At 39.0% G+C, this 19695-nt stretch overlaps 2 long non-coding RNA genes across 3 annotated transcripts in view; one reads left to right on the top strand and one right to left on the bottom strand.

Moving 5' to 3' along the window:
* LOC116217324 overlaps positions 1–19695 on the bottom strand; it is a 186464-nt gene that overhangs the window by 61476 nt on the left and 105293 nt on the right. The gene's annotated exons all lie outside the window — the stretch shown is intronic.
* Positions 11024–16542, top strand: LOC104913602. 2 transcript variants are annotated; one of them, XR_795505.3, is made up of 4 exons: positions 11024–11167; positions 11612–11732; positions 13348–13430; positions 16218–16542. It is a non-coding gene; the product is annotated as an uncharacterized LOC104913602 (long non-coding RNA). The 2 variants fall into 2 exon arrangements; XR_004161736.1 differs by lacking the exon at positions 11024–11167 and having other exon boundaries at positions 11384–11732.

Below are 19695 nucleotides of genomic sequence, written 5' to 3'. Positions count from 1 at the left end.
AAACACAATTTTGGAATGGCTTTGTTATGCTGATTGAGAAAGAAAATGTAGATATCTCCAGTTCAGAAAGACACTAAGAATCATTACCAACGACTCTGAAACACTGCTTCCTGCATAGCCACATGCTCTCCACCATGAAGAAATCTCTTTGCCATGAGACAAGAAAAGAGAACTAGAAAGGTCCAGTCTTGGATCACCTAGACAATCTTAGCACTTCCCCAGGTGGTGAAAAGCACAGATGGACCTGCAACTACTGAAACATTTAATGAGAAAGATTAAAGATTAAACTTACTGAAGTCAGAATTTTAACCACAGTAACGCATTTTGAAACTGCCTTCCCCACCACTATACCTGACACAAATTGCCTAAAAACTGTTGTCTGCCTGAGTAGAAGTCAGAAACACATCAGTTGCCTCTGGATCACTAGGCAGTGCCTAGCAATCGGTAAGGTCCACATCCTATCTACGTTAGGAATAGAACAAGAGCCAGTTTAGCAGCCGATAAAGATTGCTGAGACAAGACCCATTGCTGTGCAGCCACACAGTGCTTTGGTTTCCTACAGAGGGAGGCAACACAGTAGCACTGCCACCACACACTGTGTGGTTCCAGCTCTAAATGAGACCTCTAGTTGTGTTTCATTCTTCTCTAGTTAATTTCAGCTTCTACAGGCATTTTCAAGTGGAAAAAAGTCTAATTTAAAATCATTTTTTTTATTTTAGAAGTTGTGAAGTCAAAACATTTCTTCAAATTTGCAAAAGAGGGAGGAAGCTTTCTCCAGTTTGAAACTGTGGCTACTGACACACGCACCATTAAAAGCAAACTACAGTACTGAGTACAGTACTGAGAACTAGAACAGGATTTTCAGGCTCACATTTCAACAAGGTGTTCAACTGAAAACAGGAAGAATGTTTGTTGATAAACAGAGTAGAAAGCTGACACTTTGAGGAACGCTGCTATTTATATATACACACACACATATATTTGTGTGCGTGTGTATGAGTGTGTGGTTGCTCCATAATACAATCAACACAACAAATAGAGCCCAAACCCACTCACTCTCCAGGGTTTGGGGGAAGGTTGAGATTTTGAAAGTATGTCTAACTGAAACTGCAGCCAAAGCATCTGCCTTGGAGATACTCATTTCCTGGTAGCTGCTTCCAGATCCAAGATCTCCCAGATGTCAAGCCAGAGCTGTTGATTCTGATTAGGAGATTATTTACAAAGGACTGTATGGCAAGAACAGGAGATGGAATCAGCACAGGTCACTATTTCACATGACTCAGAGGACACTTGACTTTGTCACTAGTTGCCTATCAGGATCACGTGAATCCTTAATTTTCTAATTACAAGATGAGTCTCTGTTTTGTTCCTAGTATTTAGTAAAATTGCTCTTATGTTTGCATAGTCATACAAGAGATAGCTTTCAGCTAACTGGCTCATACCTTCAGATGACAAATAGAAGGAGCTCTCTATTACTTCTTGGTAGGCAGCTCCCATACCTCTGCTGCTTTCCTTACCTTAAAGCAGAAACAGCAGTGTGGACATACCTTTAACATGTCTCAGTGTAAAAAACCCTGGGCTGCACCCTGAGGCTTGTACAGATGAATACTGATCAACTGAAGAGCCATAGGTTTTTGCATAGCAGAAACTCGAAGGGAGGCTGGATGAGCTGTTTTAATTACTTTATTATTTCCTTAAGTCAGCACCCTGAAATCTCAAAATGAAACACCGTGAATTGGAAGGCAAAAAAAAAAAAAGACAAAGTTCTTTGTAAGTACAGTTATTTAAGAAACAACCATTCTGCATATCCTAGCTCTAATGAGCACAGGTAGGTGCACATCTGTGTTTCCTATCCACATATGTATTGGTTAATATATTCTCTTCTACAAATGTAGGTTGTGTGCAAATACTAAATACAATGAAGAATTGATGCTGTGAAGTTATGAAAGTCTAGAATAACACACATGCAGACTTGATATGCAGCCCAAGTAAAGCAGGCCCTGACCCAGCAAAGCACTCCAACACATGCTTTATGTTAAGTCTGTGAATATTGTCACTGAAAGCAAATGAGACCACTTGAGTGCTGAAAGTGTTTTGCTGGATTAAAGTCTAAAGAAAGGGGAACTGTACAAAGGACTTCTTATGACAGGCAGGAGGCAGAATTCCCACCAGTACTGTCAGAAACAAAAAACGACCTGTCACCTTCCCCACTGGTTACTAAGACTCCCATTCATCCATGCCACATAAGCCTGAAATTCCCCAGAGTACAAAAAATAAAAGTAGTAATAGTAATTTTAAGAAGTCTTAAATCTCCCAAAAATTAAGAGAAAAAAAGGAAGTTATTTCCCTTTAAACTATGGTGAGCTCTCTGTGACTTCAAGAAGAAAATTTATTTTTGCAATATATCAATACACCTTTAGGTACTTGGAAAATTATGACTATAAAAGCATCAGCTCTAACCAGCTGTAGGCCAATCGAAAGGTTCACACAAATTACACAATAAAGGATAAAAGCCTGTTTTTTCTAAAGCAAATGATCTTACATATTACTTTGGTAACGTACAGAAATCCTGGGGGAAAAAATAAAAATAGCCCAAAGTCACACAAAGGTACATATATGTGAAGACCATAAACTGGGTTCAGTTAACATCGCATCAGATTATTGACCAACCATGCCAGGGACAGAGAAAACTGAGTATAGTTTTATTGTGCCCCAGATTCATGAAATGATTCTGACCTCCTAAAAGATAATCCCTATCTCTTTCCTTACAGATGTGCAGACCTGCACTGCTCCTCCCACTCCCATTCCAAGACACAGCTAGATGTCAGCATCCATGCAGAAACCTCAATATATAAAAAACGAAGAGCAAAGGGGTGAGCAAGATCAATCTTTGTACACTTCAGCTTTCCTGTTACTCCACCATCTCGGTCACTATGTGCAAATGGAGAATCAGCATAACTACCACTGATTATACCTATGAAATTATTCTGCGAGCAGTGGCCTTATGGCAATAGCTTTTAAATTTTCTATGCTGAATCAAAAATCCTTGCTGTAGAAACATAGTGAAGAAAGCAGCAGGGACATCTCAGCCAAATTAAGGATTAACCTTGGTGAAAAGTTACAAACCCTAGGTAGAAATACACCAAAACCACTCTCCCTTGTCCTATCAAAAAGAGTAAAGGAAAGCTGATAAAACTTTGCAGGTTTGGGGCAATTTCACATAGATGCATTCAGTATTTTATTTCTCTACTTTGATTCCCCAGAATGGAGTCTTAATCTGTCATTTCAGCCTCATGTAAAATCCCTAACCTGCTGCTAACATGCCTTACAGACATAATACTTTGGAGAAGCAAGCTCCCCTAACAGCACACTTTCTGGGAACAGAATTCAACTTTATCAAGGGTAAAGAAAAATTTTATTTGAATTTAGGGGAAAAAAAAAAAAAAGACAGCTAATTTGAGTGTTTTTCCTTCTTTTCTCATTTTCACAGCCTATCAATAAGATTACTTTGACTGAGAGGTCCTATTCAGTGTAATTCTGCATCTGTGTGAATTATTTTTTCCAGTCAGTCATTTTCAGATGATTAAGGAAATGTCACAATGAGTGATTTCCAATAGTTTGAGATGCACATTTTGTATAACCTTTGCACCTCTGAAGTACATTTCACCCAGCTGAGGTCACTACCTTGCACATGGAGATGCATCTCTCATGGGAAACCAAGCACTGGCACATCCTGGGCTCTTCAGAATTTCTAAGCCAGATACCAGTCTCAGAATAATCATAGTGAGAGCGAAAGCCTTCTTGGTATCAAAGATTACTTCCCTTGAGGCTTCTCAGTTCCTTCTCACTCTGTCATGCTCATGTCTTCTATCTCACCTATCCTCTCCTCTTCTACTTAATTTCAACTCACTACTCAGTTTCTCTCTGTCCTTCTCTCCCCTTGTACTTAGCTCTTTAGTAGAGGCAAGAGAACCAGAGAACCCACCTCCATTATTTCTGACTATGTCTCCAAATGGGCACTTTTGTGAATAGAGCTCTTAAAATCCATACTGACAAGTAGAAAGAGCGATTACTATAGCAACAAAGTGGTTACAAATTTGCAAGGAAAAATCAAAACGTTCTCCTAAGGTCTTTGCCAGAGAATCACCATACGCTCACATCTTTGCCAGCAGTTAGGGCACCAAGAAATTGAAAACATTTTAATCCCTGTCATTATGGGAAAAAAAAAAAACCCAACAAAACAAGCAAACAAACAAAAACAAAACAAACAAACAACAACAACAGAAAACCAAAAACCTAAAAAACATAATGCTATTATTTCCTGGAGTACACATTAGTCAACGTGACTAAGAGCAGATAAACAAGATAGCCTGGGGTTTGTTTCTTACATATATAAAATCAGTTCTCTTATCTCAGGGTTGTTCTCTTTAATTTTCTTCATGTGTTGTACAAATAGTAATTTGGGGAACATTCTCACATCAGTTTTGTGCAAAGAAAGAAATCAGACATACTTCACTGCTTAGCTATCCTGTTGAGTCCAAACAAATAGTCCCAGTAGGTGACATCACCCTTACTAACCTTTAAGTAATTCCACCTACACAGTGCTCCTTGGGTAGCACTTACAAACAATGAAATGGAACATTAAAAAAATAATAATAATAATCAGAAAATCTTTCCAGTTGGATTGAGTCATCTGTCCTAGTGAACATCTCATGAATTATTATTCCATATTAGACACATTAGCTTTCAAAATGTAAAACTGTACAGAAGCACCTAAATCATAAATGTGCATCATTTCCTACACCTATGATAGGTGCATATGCTCCCCAAAACTGAGATAGAAAGATTTTATCCTTCTTTTGTCATTGCCTTAATGGAAGGCATTTGTTGGAAACTTAAGAATAATCCTCTACTGTTGCAATCACTGCCTCTTTGGCAATTTCTTTGTAGCACTTAATGAAAATACTGTTAGTTAAAAGAAGTCTAGATGAGAATTCTGTATTCTTTCACTTCTAAAATATAATAAAAATATAAACAGACATGTTTCAACAGAAAAATATGCACACTTCTGTTCCTGTTCTGACACTGGCTTCTTACGCAAGAAATAAACCTAATGCAAAATCCTAAAATACAGTAATTTTCCTTACTTAAAAAAAATCAGTGCAGATTCTTAAGAATTCTTCAGTCATCCGTTTTGTTTGTGGTTTTGTTTTACACAAGATGATGTAAGTCCCTCCAGCTGGAATGCCCTAAAGCACTACAATTGGGTCAAATAATACTTAGATAAGAAATCAGTAGTTTCTTCATGCAAGAAATACTGAAGAGTTGAAAAAGCAACTTTCAAAATGAAGAAAAAAAGTATTTTCAGGACGGCTTATTTGTTTGTCTCTTTTTCACTTTGTCTTTTGCCCAGATTTGAATATTTCTAACACAGCTCTCACAACACAGTATTTTTGCCATTGACAACCAGCTGGGACATTATATTGATATGTATGCTACATCACTGGTTTGGCAAGGAGAACACAGCTGGGACTGATGTACATGACTATACTTCCACAACTGGGCTTCATCTAGTTCATCCCAGTTCTCCAGTCTTCCATTACCAAGCTAGCTGTCAGTCTGTAGGATATTTATACATCTCTCACTTCAGGGATATGTAAGCAAGCAAATTTACACAGCTTGTTATCCCAAAGATGGAGATAGAGTGGTGGATTACCTGGGGGTTTGTAGTGCTTTTTGTTGTTGTGTTCTTTTCTTCAGTGTCCAAATTATCTAAGTCAATAGGTACTTGCACCTTTAATCACTTGAGTCTATTCCTATTCCAGCCCTAAATATTTTATGAAACAACAACTTGCATACATAGCCATAGCTCTTAAATTATTCTTAACCAATGTAACCTCAACTGAAACACAACCCGCACATACTACACTGTTCCTGTCAATGACTTTGAAAGTATTTGGTCATAAAGGTTGCATCTGGGGTTGGCACGTGTTGCCCTAGTTTCTCAAAGCATCCTAAGTACACGTTGCTGTTCCTTCAAATGCCTCCAGAGGTATGCTTACACTGTGAGTTAAGCCCAAGTTTGAAGTTGTTCTTCAGATCAAACCTGCCCATTCACTCGCTATTGTTTAAATACAAAAAATAGTCCTAGGTGCAAGCTATGGACAAGCAGTCTCAGGAAGTCTCTGAGATGGAGTTTGAATATGGACAGAAAATGAATGCAGGTTCACCTCTCTATTCCCCGTGATGCAGATAAATCATACACATCCAGGACCAAGCAGGTTCATCTTTTCCTGTCAGCTCTCTGGTTGGCTTAGCTTTTCCTGTGCACAGCTGAGCATTTCAAGTCCCAGCTGAAGGCAATCTATATAGCTGGATTAAGAGTTGACAACGTGGAATCACATATGCCACAAAAGTCACCATAATTAACCCCCACAAAGCATGCTCTTAACCTCTTACTACAGTGAAAACTAAACAGCTTAAAGGGAACAATAAATCAGGGCAAACATACTTAAGCATTCTTCCCACAGTTTCATAATTACACAGGACAAAGTTCAGACAAAAGAAACTGTGCTTAGGCAGACAAGAGGACTTCCACACAGAGAATTACCTTCCTGAAACTAAAGCCATGCCATTTTTCCTTTGAAGCAAACTGGCTGAAATCCATGTACTAAAGAGAGAGCAGAGACTTGAAGAGGCTGAGAGGTGCAGGAGGCCTTGTCTCAGCCCCCCTTGTTAACTAGCCAAATACAAGAAGGTTGCAGACTTTTCTCCAGGCGTACCAGCTCTCACCTACCTGGCCAAGCATGCGAAGGAACGCCCACAGCATTGGGTGCTCCTTCCACTGCCAGCTGTGGCAAACGCACTGAATAGTTAGCTGCAGGGAAGAGCACATATATAAAGAGAAAAGCACCAAGCACAGGTTCATTAGCATGCTCTCACTTGTTCTAGTATGAAATTCAATAAACGGTGCTTGAGGCACAGTGCTGTAAGTGTAACACCTTTAAAGGAAGGAGAGAAGCCCAAGAGCATTTCTATAGAATAAGCAAAATCAGACGTTCTATAGAATAAGCAAAATCAGATGTATCCACTCTGACTAAGCAGCTTCATAGTGATGACTGCAAGCTCATTTATTTAAATAGATCACAGAAAAGGAAAAGGTAAGAAAAGATTAAAACAATTGTGTCCTCATTCCTTTGTTTCAAAACATATGTGTAAGTGGCATGGGATGAGGAGAAAAACATTAGTGACACTAATAATAAAGTCTCCACTCAGGCTGCTTGTGTTGATAGGAGTACAAAACAAATAAATACAAAACCAAAAATGCAAGACATACAAACAAACAAAAAACCTACAGACTTTTCATCTGTCCCTTTGATGAATGTCTTTGGCTCTATTCTCTAGGCAAAGATCAATACCCATTTCCTAAGACATTTATTTAGGGCTTTAAAAGTCTTTAAACTGAGCCCTGCCTAGGGAGTCCCTACCCCCACCCCCACTGCTGGAGAAAGAAAAGAGGTATGGGATGGGGAAGAGAAGAGAAACCAACTGCTTTATTTTCATTTTAGCATTCACTCTCTCATATTAAAAACAAACAAACAAACTAGAAACTCACAAGTTTCCTCTTACAAATTCGCTCCTTATTACAATGTTTCTGTTCAGAGCTTTCTACCAGTTGGATTTTGAACACCATCACCCCAGCAAAATTCAGCATATTTTAGGAAGATATCCGCTTAAGACAAGATGGGTTAATTGTGAGGCTGTGTTCACAGCACTACTCATTTACTTCTAAAACATTCAGTACATGCTGTTTTCTCCTACAAGAAGAAAGTCTGTAAAAGAATATCCAGATAACGCAGCACTTTTTGGCCTTACTGAAGTCTTGAGGATAAATACTTCTCAATTACACCTACACAGCCACCGTTTTCAATAGGAACAAACAGACTAACTAGAAACAGGACTTAACCCTTCATCCTTCTGTTGGCAGTCTCTTTCCAGATTTCTGTGATTGATGCTAGCCAGTCAGAGTCCTAGAGGTAATGTTCCTGCTGCTATATTTATTTAACTTTTCAGTAACTCTGTTAATACAGTTCACATAATTCCAGGAATACATGTAAATGCTTTCTGAAACTTCTCAAAAATTGCTCATCTGTTAGTCAGCATGAATCATTGCCACAGTAGGCTTTCCCAAAAAGCATTACAAGAGAAAAAGAAAAGAAAAAGAAAGAAAGCACACCTCTCCATTGTTTTTTGAGTAGGAAAATGAGCACGAAGAAAATTTGTGAGGAAAAAGATTTTAACAGGACCAGGCTTTATATGAGACAAAAGCATGCACAGATCCCTTTCTCATGGGCATATAATCAACTTACCACAATTGACAAGTAAAGCAATAATTTCGTACTGCATTCCTGTCCTGCTTTTCAAGTGCTATGTAAATTATCTGTACCTCTTTACAAAGCTAAATGACTTCAGATAGGCGTAAAAGAGCGAGGACGTTGCTCCATTGGTAGTACTCCTCCGTGACAGACTGAAGGTAACAGATTCTTAAAAATTCAGTAATTGGAAACAGAACATATTTTTACAATATTGTGTGACCTGCATATATTATTTCAGAGACTGCTGAAAACAGCAGCTGGGCTTTACTGAAAAAGAGAGAGGGTATCCACAGTGTTTTTCAGGTTATTATTACTCTTTATTCTTTTCCTAAGACTTAAATACAATGACAGTTTGATTCTCTTGGAAAGATGCACTAGTTGTCCATATCCAAAAGAAATTTAAAAATAAGAAAGAAAAGTTAGCATAGTTGCAAACTGCCAAAGGAACTGCTCTAGCTTCAGAAAGAAATCTGTGTGGCACAAATGGAGCCCTGGAATTTGAGAACAGTGCAATCAGTGACCCACAGATTAAGAGGGATAAAAGCTGCCAGCTTTGCTGTCTGATCATTGGAACGAGACAGGAAGTAAACACAACTGGAAATCATTATGCCTTGGTATTTTATTTTTAGCTTCTCTTTGTTTGCTGAGTGCATTTGGCAGAAATCTTACAGCTTAGAGATGGAACATGTCTTAATAGGCCTCTAATACATCCTTTTCAATCTCCTAATTTACCCCTGTGGAGCACTCACTGCTACCCTGGCCTGTCTGTGTTTATGTTTTGTGGAGTTTCCACCATTTTCTTTGAAAACTATCCCACATCTAACACATAGATTATTCCACCTGGTAAAGTCTGGGTTGCAAACTGTCTGCCCTTCTTATTTGATTGGCTCTCTTCCTCCAGCCTGCTCCTCCCAGGAGAGGAGGCATGTTGAAAGTTCCCAGAACAAAAAGGTAACAATTTGTCGATCACCTACATTCTTCTCTTCATAGCACTGGCTACTAGCCTAAATGTGTGTTTGTCCCACTTCACCTGCTCACGCTGCTTGCTTCCATTTGTCTTCATCTGACACTTGAACCATCTAGAGGATGATCTTGTGCAACATTGGCTGCTGCTTAGTCAAGTGAAGCACGTTACACATTTTCATTTCTTCTTTGCAAGAATTGTGCCAGCCCCCAGCCATAATCATCAGCGTGGCTGGGTTCTGAATTTCTCCAATTTTCCTGTATTCAAGTGTCATGAGCTCCCAGAAACAATATATAAAACTACATTACATTCTTATGCAAGCTTCTGAACTGTACTTGGAGTAGCGGAAGAAACAATTTAAATTCAAATCACCACAACAGCAACAGCTACATGCAAGGCACCCCCCAGTTCCACCCTATAGCACCCATCTGAATGCAAACCATCCTTTCATGAAGCAGCTAGGGACAGAAATGAGCAATGCAACAGAGCACCACCAGGTCAAAGTGTTTTGTACTAGGGAAAAGAAGGGGCAAGAGCTCCTGCTGTTAAGGATCCTGCCTCTATGCCAAGATTTGTACATCAGCACATCAACAGATCTCAGCGGTTCGTAGTACCACGAGCAGTGAGCACTGCAAAAAGAACAAAAAATCACATCAAGTTCTACAAAACAGATTCTAAATGGAATGGAAGATAATTCAAATGTGGAGAACACCTATTAAGGGAGAGAACTGCAAACTTGCTACCTTATCTGTGTGAGATGATGCTTCCAATAAGCCTTAGATAGAGAGGGAAAGTAGTCTCCAATTGCCTTTCAGCAAAGACAACAAAACCGTGGCTTATTCTGTGAAGGTCACAACCCAGAAAAAAATAACTGAATTTGTCCTTCCATGAGCAGATCCCATCTCTTTTTTAGATCTCATCTGAAGACAATCACTTTGGTTAACTATAGTGAATTATGTCATTGAATTACTAAAAAAGAAGGAGCTCCTTACCCCATGTACAACAAAAGCACACTAAGAATTATAAACATTAATTATATACATAAAAGTTATATTATTATATAAATATTTAGATAAATATGAAAGATATATAAGTAAAATTTATATAAAAGTATAGCTATATAAAAGTACACTAAGAATTCTTCCCCCATCTCACGACAAAATAATTTTTAAAAAGCTACTACAAATGAATACAAAATGAAAGGAACCTTGTACTTGCAAGCGTTTACATGCTGTCTCCAGGAAATGCTCAGCTCAGGTAATGTTACTGCAGTGCAGAGATGCTTATTAAAAAGAACTGGCAAATAAATCATGTTGCTTTATGGTAATAGCAGCTTTCTTGCCAAAAGGTGGCTCTTAATTTTCTGTTCTAGTACACTTGTGAATGCACTCACATTTCCCAACAAAGCACTAAACCTGTGAGGAACCACACCCCAAACCCCTGGTTGTTTCCAGCTGACTTATGCTAGTGTAAATATGCTAGAGTAGAGTCCCAAACAAGGTCTCAAATCCAGATCTTTGCTGAATATAAACTAACACTCCAATCAGCTGTGACTTAGAACTGGCCTCTTTGTCTCTGACAATAAATTATTTTCCATGCTGCCTCGCAGGGATCTGCTGTAGAGCTCCACTAAAATCTTGGTTAATGTTTTCCTTACCTGTGGAAAAAGCTTATCAGCATGAAGCACGGTGAGCATACAAAAAGTGCTAGCTGGTTAGTGCTCGTTATCCAATGCAACAATCGGGAACTCTGGGTATATATGGCTCTGGTTGGAGCAGCTTTGCCACCAGAGGAGAAATCGAAAGATAAGCTACAACGAAACTTCTCTGTAAGTACTATAAACAGTGTAATGTTTTCTTCAGGGGTTGCATGAGAAATTTATAGTTAACATTAATTCCAGTCTATTTTGAGTTAGTTTTATCCCAGATCTACTTTCTTCCAAACTTTTTCTATAGTAAAACATACATATTTTTTTCGCACACACACTGCTATTTATTGCAACTGCAAAGAGAAAAGGGAAGTGAACTTTATGCAGGGCCTTCTAGACTGTTCCAGTGATTCTGGGACACTGTTCGACCAACGGAAACATCTCCACTGTATCAACTCAAGATAATAACAGGTGCAAAGGAAAGCTGACGCACCTCGCCATTTCTTTCAGAGAAATATGATGACTACAGCATACATATACAAAGGACCTTTAAGAAAGTCTTCTTAACATGATCGTTGTCAGCCTCTTACCTTCTACCTTCTTCTTTGCTGCTCCGCTTTGCAGTGTGTGGCCTCACCTCAAGCACTGGGTACAGTTTTGGGTGCCACAACATAAGAAAGCCATAAAACTGTGAGAGAGCATCCAAAGGAGGACTATGACGATGGTGGGAGATCTGGAGGGCAAGGTGAGTGAGGAGGGGCTGAGATCCCATGTTTTGTTCAGCCCATAGCAGAGAAGGCTGAGCGGACACCTCATGGCGGCCTGCAGCCCCCCTCATGAGGGAGCAGAGGGGCAGCGCTGAGCTCTGCCTTCTGGTGACAGCCAGGGAAGGAGCTGTGGATATTGCTGATAGCTGAGAAGCACCTCTTGCAGCCTTCCTACATCCTTGTGGTGACAAGGGGAAGATAACTAGTGAGGACTTCTAACATCTTTTCCATGGAGAGCTTCTTGCTGCGTGTCTTCCCTTTTGGAAAGCCCTCTCTCTCTACCACTGATAAGTTTCTATAGGATTTGCAGCAGTTGTCTGAAGGCACCTGGCTTACACAAATCAGTGAAAGCCCCCAGGGACCCACGTGTCTGGAAGGTGGAAGGGGAAGACTGTTTGAGCCCTTCTGTGAAAGAGCAGGTGCAAACCATACTGGATATGGTTCACACAGAGATACTGCCATGGGGGAAGCCCCAGGCTGCCTTACTACCTAGATGCTTCCTGTGTCCTCTCTTCTCACTCTGTATCAGATGGCAACAAGATTTATTCAAAGATTCTGGCGCCTGATAATACAGTAGCTTTCTCATTTACTGCTTTCCATTCCTCTCTATTTCTCCAGTGCTTTTTTTCTTCTTTTTTTATGTAATTTTCTCAGAACTTTAATCTTTTCCCTATCTACAAAACAGCCTGATTACAGCAGATTACCCGTTTTTCATAGGTCAGAACATACGCTTTGGATCACATGTATGATGGCAAAACCATTTTAAGAGTGGAGAAAATATTTTATGTTGTCTTTTCTGTGATTTTTCTCAAGTTGTTACTACTTTAGCAGAGGGATAAGAACAAGCAGTTTTTGATTTGGAGACCCTTACACTTAGTATCTTTGATGCGTTATACAGTGGGGCTTGTTTGACTTCTAATGAAGAAAAGGCTTGCAGCAGAATTGAAAGACAGACTGAGACACAATTGTTTCATTTGAGGGCATATCAGACCCAGAGACGTGATGCCTGATGCAAATGCTCAGCATACATGGATCAAGCATATGGACTCTTCCTTTAGCACCATGTCAGACACAGATTTTTATTTACAAATTTTCACATATACACATACATCCAGGCTTTCCTCCTGTTTTTCTTCACTTCATACAACTGTTGCAGGATTTCTAAGTTCTTCTGTCTTTAGTCAGAGGTGCATGTGAGCACAACTAACAGTCTTCACAACTTAGCAGTGCTCTGAAGCCTCCTTACCCTTCAGAAAAGGCTAAATGTCTTTGTTTGCCAAAGGCTCTGTGAGTCATAGAGAATATGACTCCTGTGGTATAAACAAAGTTCAAGACTGGGGTTACATAGTCTATAAGAGGAAAGCTCTCAGGCAGTGGAAACAATAGTACATCCAGATGCCAGACCTCCTTCAGCAGACACTGTCCCAAAACCCCTGGGTGCAAAAAAAGGTCATATTTCATCCTTCTGATCTGAAGACAACACTGGTTAAGTTATAGCCGATATTTTTGGCTATAATACTTTTCTCTTGGAGGTTAATGTAAACTACTGCTAATCAAAAGAGTGGTTTTTAACTTCGTTGCATATTGCTACAGGTTCAAGGCACATCGTGGCTGCAGAACTTGATCTTGGGAAGCAGTGGAAGTTAGCGGGAATATCAGTGTGAACACTGAGGGAGGTACTGCCCTTTCATTACACAAATATTGTGTGATAAGATCACTCTTGCTGCTTACTTTCAGAATCACTGGCATTGAGTTGCACTTACTGAAGAGATTATGAGATGTGACTGTTCTTAAGAGAAATGTCAAAATAAAAAAAATGCAGTGTATTTTGCCACTATAAACATCAAAACAGACCTCTCCTTCCTATTTTCCCAGTGAGTTTCCTCAACGTACACAGTAAAATATAAGCTCAGGTACTGGAGATGGCAATGGGTTGGTCATGATGTCTGGTATGTATTTCAATGAAGACAGTTATCTAGGAACATATCTTAGTCTTGCAACAAAAATGAAACAGATTATACTCACTTAGGCATATACCAAAATTAAAAAAGAGATGAGAAGAGTTGTAAAATCCTTTTCTAGAAAGCTTTAAGCTGTTTTTTTTTTCTAGTTATATGTCTTCCTCAGTGATATAATTTAAAGATATTTTTGAGATAAATGCCAGAAGAAGACTTGCAAAGAAAATTGTAGAGGTACATGAACATAATGACACTGCTGAATATTCCACATTTAAAAGTGCATATTTCAGGAAAGGGAATAAAAAAAGCATAGCAATGGGAATTTTTTCAGAAGGAGGAGATTCCACTCTGCCTTCCTTCATGACATAGAGCTCAAAGAGAGCCCAACCCTACCGCAGAAAATTGCCTATTACACCAGTTATCCGTTATCCTGGATAAGTGGCTTTCTTCTGAACACTCCCTTGTATGCTGCATGGATGTTGCTGAAGCAGTGACATGGCAATTATGGCTCCATAAAGCCCTGGAGCCCATCCTGTAAATTATAAAAGTTATGATAATTTTGCCCCTCAGGCCTGCCTGTGGGTGGCTCATCTACCAGGGCAGAGAAGATGTGAAGGGTGGCACCTAAACCTTTCTCATCACACAAATGCTTTGCAGTGAGTCATGTTGACTCCCTCCAGCCAGTTTACTGCAGGGTATAGTTCTGCCATTCACTTTTGCTCTGCTTTTAATGTGGAGCAGGACTATTTTTGTAAACTGGATTTTGTGTTTGTTGCTTTGGTTTTTCTCCCTATAACTTAAAAGGAAAGCCAGATGCAAATTTTCTCTAAATTGGGAACATGGACTAACCACATTACGGACTCCATTCCCTTTTTCTCCTACATGCCTCTCTATTCCTCTTCTTGCTTCCATTTGCTTACTTGTGTCTGGTTTAACTATGTATTTTTTTATAAGATTAATTAAGATAGTATCTCTTACAGTAATTTTATCTTGAAAAATTTCTGTTATGGCCCTTCAACAGAACAAATAATTTTTTTCTGCTTTGTTTCCACAACATGCAACAAGCTGTTCCACAGTAATTTACAAGAACCACTGAAAAAGGGCTGAAAGTGAACTTAAAGACAATTATCAGCCCCACATCACAGCTTAACCTGATTTTTCCATATGTACTCCTGACCTGTTCTTAAAAACCACTGACAGATTACACAATCTTTGCAGATGATATATTCTGGCTAGATTTTTTGGAAGGATGAGATCCCACTCTGTCCTCCTTCATGTCACAGGGCTCAAAGAGAGCCTATCCCTACTGCAGAAAATGGTCTCTTCATAGCAGCCTTTCAATATCTGAAGAGGGCCTTTAAAAAAGAAGGGGACAACTCTTCAGCAGGGTATGTTCTGGTAGGACAAGAAAGAATGGTTTCAAATTAAAGGAGGGAAGATTTAGATCGGATATAAGGAAGAAGTTTTTTACAATAAGGGTGGTGAGGTACTGGAACAGATTGCTTAGAGGTATGGTGAATCCCCATCCTTGGAGACATTCAAGGTCAGGTTGGACCAGGCTCTGAGCAACCTGATCTAGCTGTAGGTGTCCATGCTCATTGCAGGGGATTTGGACTAGATGACTTCTTTTAAAGGTCCCTTCTAACTCAAATGATTCTATGATTCTAAGATTTACCTGCTCTTAGAAGTTTTTCATGACAGCTAGCCTGAATTCCTCATATTACAACTGAAGCTCATTATTTCCTGCTCTATCTGAATTGGACTACAGTGAAAAAAAATATTTTTCATTTTACATATGAAAAGTTATTTTGCCCCCTTTTCTCTTGACACAGTGGTTTTTCCTCTAGATGAAATTACTCCATTCTTTCAAATCCTCCACATAGGTCAATTCTCCAAGAGGAAAATATGTTGGAAAGTATCAATTGTTGGATACTTGACAGTTGGAAGTGATTTATCTAAACACCTGTCTAGCTAGCAAATATAATTATTTTCAACATTTTTAGCCAATGACTGGAACTATCAACAAGACTCTCTCTTTTACATGGGAATATGAAGTCTCTGTTGGCAAGGACATGGTTGAATTAGTTAATCTTTTGTCAGTAAAGACAGCTTCAGAATGCACTCATCCACAAATTTCTTGCATTTATCATTAATTCATTTTCCAAAATTAAATAAAGACACGGTTGTTAGAGCTGCTCAGCCTGTTAGATTTGGCATCTTTGTATATCAGTGACTAGGCATAGCTATGTTATTGCTTGACTTTGAATACATATCAAATAGCACTAAGTCTCTAATACGAAAAATGCAAGTTTTTAGAGCTCCACAGCACAAACACACCAACATTAGATCAATCTGTAGCTTAGAAGTAGTACTGGATTCTTCAGAAAAAATAATTTCTGCCTTGGAAGCAACAATGAACAATGCCTTCTGTAGTCTCTTGTTGGCTAGAAGTTCCACCCAATCATGGAAATGCTGACCTGGCTTCTTTTCTTGTCTAAACTTCAGTACAGTGATCTGGCAAGGAGCTACAGCCCTTGAGTTACTCCAGCAAGATGAGGATGTCCCATGCCTCCCAGCAACACAGGCTGCCAGGAGTGCATCAAACCTCCAAAACTCTGTCCTGAGGAGTTGAGCCAGGTTCCAAGACTCCATCATTATCTTCAAAGTGGTTTGCAGCATGAACTGTAGACTTGGAAGTTTTAGTTGAAAGATGGAGGAAAGCAGAAGGCTCCTCAACAAGAAGCATGATAATTGGATAACTTGTATTTTTGTGCATATATGCACATTGTGCCTACAACAGGCTGCAGTTATTCTGAAAATAAAAGAAACTTCTCCCTTCCTGCGTAGGAAATGTTTAAAAATTTAAAAGTAAAGGTCTCACAGTTTCCTATCTAAACATGTCACCGTAGACCCTTGAATCTCATTGTAACTGAAGGCAGGAAAGCAAAATCTTTTCATCCCGATATATCAGTTACATTTTTTTAAGGCTGAAAAAAAAGGAAGTTTGCTTCTGAAGAGTTCCCATAAGGCTTAAGATAAATTATTTCAGGGAAATTGTACCCAAAAATATTTAGATAATATTGTACAACGACATTAAACAAACCACAAAGAATTACTTGCCTTTGGCATTAAACAGTGTTTACCTGCAGTAGCTAATGAACACAGGGGGAGCTCTGACACATACTAAAGTGAGTAAACAAAGTGAAATTCTTCTTCCAAAGAACTTCTAACACTGACTTCACCGAAGCCACTTCATCTCTCTCATTTACTTCATGACTGTAGTGATTTTCCTGGCTTATGTCAGAACATCTTGTTCCTCTGATTTATGTCCTGCACTTTATTGATTGGAGAAAAACAGAAGTACACAGGTAGTCCCAGTCGCAGCTTTCCAGCTAAGTGAATCAGAATTTCCCTCTTTCTCAGTCAGTTAAGTCAGTGACTTTTGGAGATAATCACTTTTTCATCAACCTCCTAACAAATACATTTCTATCTCCCTTGCTCCAGTTTGCTGCCATATCCATCCATATGTAATCTCCATCCATTAGAGCTCAGTGATGGTAATTGTGCACTCTCACCTTCACATGGCAATTACCATACATATCTTTTCATTTCATCTCTCCATTAGAGCCATATTTGGTGGTTACTGCACACATTCTCCTTAAATAAACTCATGTGCCATAATATTCTACTGTACAAATTACATGACTAACAGCCTAGCTGTAAAGCTTTAAAATAATATGCCTTTTATGAAGGAGCAATCACTGGTTGCTTAACTTATTCTCTCTGTTATGGAAAAAAGAGGAAGGTAAAGTAAGAGAAAATATCTACTTTCTTCCCATAGAAAGCCTCCACTTTGCTGGTAGAATCCTTCAGGAGCAAGGGCTCTCAGTGAGAGAGAGTGAAGAATAATGGTAACTCAAAGAACAAATATTTCTGGTTTATCTTAATTTTTGACAAGGATTCCAGTAAAAATACGATCTCAAATGAACCACAATCTGAAGGGCTCTGCTAAACTTGGTCATGCCTTAAGGAGACAGAGATGTCTCGGGAAAGGATTCTGGTTTAGAACAATTATGGTTCCACTATATTTTTCTGACATTTCTTTTCTTAGCTGTCATAAAAAAAATCCCATGGTTTTATTTGAATGAAACCATCTACTCCTGCGGCTTAAACGCTACCTGAAGTTACAGTGATTATGACAGAACTATCATCCCTGTAGTTGGTAGTCATAATTAAAAACACAATTTGAGTTTGTTAACAGCCAGTGGAAGACTTTCAGGGCCCATGAAGCCACACTCAGACAACAAATTCTTGTTATCTATTTAACATCTATTAAATAGTTGCTTTTGTATCTCATTATTTTCATGGAGGGAAAGTGGATAGCAATCTATTACTGTTGTCTGTCAGCATGCAAAGTAGTTTATAGCAGAGCAAGACTCCTATTCTTAGGACTACCAGCATGCCTACACTTATGGAAAAACATAATTGCAGAGTCAAGATCATCACAAGCAAATATCTACTTCATAACATTTTTAATGATACATTTTATTAAGTCATTTCTATTAATAAGGCTTAGTGAAATGCTTAAAAATCGCACTATATATAATTAAAAATGTTTCTTTTCTTTATGAGCTTGAGAGATAAGTATGGAGCAAAATAGGGCACAAAAGATGTTCCTGCCTCCATGGGAACACGTCTTGGATCAGTAAGACCACATATCTTTCACTTCTCTGTATTCTAAATGAAATCAGTTTGCCATGAATCTTTTTTTCCATGTCACAGCTATTAGAGTTTGCAACCCGTGGAATGAAAGTTTGTTTGATAATTACTTTATTACTTGTCCTCAGGCCAAATTTTTCTCAAGGTAAGTCTGCACTTTGGTGACTTCAGTAACAGGAGGTTGCTAACTTCACAGTAATTAGCTCAGGACCTTAACGTTGCAGCTGTGGTAGTGTAAGCCACAGGCCTAAACTCCAGTCCAATTAGTCTACGCAGCGTTCCATGCTGCTGCACCAAACGCATAGTGAGGTAACATAAAACTACTTTGAGTACATCTACACAACCCTCAAGCTTACTAGAGCAGCTCAGAGAAATCCTGGACCAGCTTTAATTGTTCTCTAGTACATAGTGCTTAAAGAATTCTGGCGAGCATTCAATTCATAACTTAATTACATATCCAGGGAAGTCATGCAGAACCCAGGCACTCTTTTTACACAGTTGCAAAGGGAAATCTCAGTTAATAATTTTATGGGAAAAAGTCTGGAAAAAAAAATAAAAAAATTCGATCTTTCTTGATCCAGTGTAGCAGAATGCAATTACAAGATGTGAGCTGTTTATCTCCCCATGTCTCCTTTAACAGCTTTTAATGCTGGCAAGTAGACATAAGCTATTCTCCCTACTCCCTCAGACAATGTGATGCTGTCACAGCAGGAAGAAGATGGGAGCTCCAGTGAATATTTTAGGGGTCAGAGCGTGGAAACTGCGGCTCTTGAGCAAACCTTTAACATAACAACATGTGGTATGCATGCCTGAGTCTGCTGTTAGCAAGGCTGGGATCAAACTGGAGAGTTAAGCTATGCTTTGACTGCGTCTGTAGATGCTTAAAATGACATACTTTGCCAGCGAGCACCCAATTCAACCTGAGACTCCACTCATTTGCTCTCGTGCTCTCTGGGCAAGTTCTCATAAAATCATGGTTTTAAATGGAAGCAATTCGGAAGGCTCCAGAACATTCAGACTCATTTGAAACAATTCAGAATAAAAAACCAACTTAGACAAACTTTAATTGAAGTGTTCACAAACAGGATTACAACAGGGAGAACCAATTGGCTGAGTCCCAAGGTCTTGCAGCCACCAGTAAACGGTCCAATTCAAAAGACCTTGGAAAAAGATGCTTTAAACAGAGCCAAAGGACAATGCCAGCCATCAAGCAAGCTTCATTTCAGCCATTACCTGGTTATATCATCACTCCTTTCATTAAAAA

This window comes from Meleagris gallopavo, chromosome 1 (genome assembly GCF_000146605.3).
Source record: "Meleagris gallopavo isolate NT-WF06-2002-E0010 breed Aviagen turkey brand Nicholas breeding stock chromosome 1, Turkey_5.1, whole genome shotgun sequence".
NCBI lineage: Eukaryota > Metazoa > Chordata > Aves > Galliformes > Phasianidae > Meleagris > Meleagris gallopavo.
Note: the sequence above shows the minus strand (reverse complement) of the source record. Positions and strands in the feature narration are given on the sequence as shown.